This window comes from Rhinolophus sinicus, linkage group LG13 (assembly GCF_036562045.2).
Source record: "Rhinolophus sinicus isolate RSC01 linkage group LG13, ASM3656204v1, whole genome shotgun sequence".
NCBI classification, from domain to species: Eukaryota; Metazoa; Chordata; class Mammalia; order Chiroptera; family Rhinolophidae; genus Rhinolophus; species Rhinolophus sinicus.
Genome location: NC_133762.1, coordinates 27787473 through 27789114, shown reverse-complemented (window position 1 = coordinate 27789114; position 1642 = coordinate 27787473). Strand labels below are relative to the sequence as shown.

At 41.5% G+C, this 1642-nt stretch overlaps 1 non-coding gene across 1 annotated transcript; it reads right to left on the bottom strand.

Annotated features, from left to right (window-relative positions):
* Positions 1–311: 311 nt before the first annotated feature.
* On the bottom strand, positions 312–413 carry LOC141568333 (U6 spliceosomal RNA). Its single transcript, XR_012491484.1, has one exon. It is a non-coding gene; the product is annotated as a U6 spliceosomal RNA (small nuclear RNA).
* Between the last annotated feature and the right edge of the window lie 1229 nt (positions 414–1642).

Genomic DNA, 1642 nt, shown 5'->3' with positions numbered 1-1642 from the left:
GCATGACATATTACCTCTTCTATAAGTACCCATGGGAAAACTTCTCTCCTGTACCAATATCAAGAAAAATCTGATTTATTCGAGTAGTCCTGTTTGTTTCTATCATATGGACATTGAGAATCATCAACACAGTGAAGCACTTTGAAATCCATGGCTTTCAGTCTTGGCTTTGCAGAGCTTTCGGGGTTCCTTCAAGACACTATAAGTACCCACAGGAGAAAGGGGTAATGCATGAGCTTGGGGCTAGGATCCTTCACCTCCTTTTTTCATACAGAACTTCTGTGCCTTTTTTTTCTTTCTAATTCATCTATAAAAATATGGAACAGTTCAAGAATTTGCATGTCATCCTTGCCCAGGAGCCACGTTGATCTTCTCTGTGTCATTCCAATTTTAGTATAGGAGCTGCTGAACACAACGTGGTTACTTTTGAATAAAAGAACGTTTGAAAGCCACTGATGTCATTGATCACATTTTCCTCTTTGAACTGGCTGCCAGGAAGCTCAGTATCTAATTCTTAGTCCACCACTGACAAGTGTTTAGGATCTCTTAGCTCACATTTTGTGTGTAAACCTCACCCTTGACTTTCATTTCTTTTCCTCCCCATGTTTCCCCTTCACTGTTTTTCTTGCAGTCTTTCTTCTGCTGCTATATACGTGGTTTTGCATGCTACCTCAAATCCGTTTTGAGAAGAGCCAAGGTTTAAATGAATGCATTTTAAAAATGGAGTCCTTTTTTCTGTAGAGGAGATCTTTGCAGGTGAGAAAGAAATGTGTATAGAAACAAGGCATGATTTGACATGGCGAATACACGTGTGTGTTTGTAGAATATGACTATATATGCTGGATACATTGTGAAGTTTGTAGTTTTCAAGATTCCGCTGATCTTCTGGCTTCAGAGGACATTCTCTTGGAAGACTCTGGGGGGAAACAGTGTTTTATTCCAGGCGAGGCATCGCCTGTGGTCTACACTCCAAAGAATCTGCTTTATGGCTTAGCATTTTCAGATTTTGTCTGATGGTATTATACTGGGTCCTTATAAAAGGAGCCCAGATACTTACCAAAAAGAAATCAAGGTACAGAAAGGGGGCACTCCTGCCTAGGAAGGTGACTGGATTTTAAGCAGTCTTGAATAAAAATTGGGAGTCTTAAATCTTATTTCAACTTCTACCTCATCTGCTGTGAACCTGGGGTCACGTCCTCCTTCACCCCAAGACAGGGCTTCTACCCTCTGCTGCACACTGCATTACCAGGAGAGCTTTAAAAATATACTGATACCTCAGTCCCTCTTCCAGAGTCTAGTTTAATTGGTCTGGGGTGAGGCCTCAGCATGGGGATTTTTGAAAGCTCCCCTGGAGATTCTAATGCACAGCCGGAATTGAGAAAACTGCTCTGAGAGAAGAAAAAAAAATAAAATTAGTAAGTACCTGCCTCCAGTTGCTCTCTCCAGGGGCCGTGGGGTGTGGCTGTGATGTATGAGAGAATGAGCCAGATTCTGATGAAGGATTAAAATGGCTCAAAGGAAACCCATTAACCCTTTGATTCTATACCCTTAGTTAATAAATTTTCTTCAAATTTCCCCCACGATCTGCAAAAAGAAACACATTTCACGTCCTGACCCTGTACACACACACACACACACACAC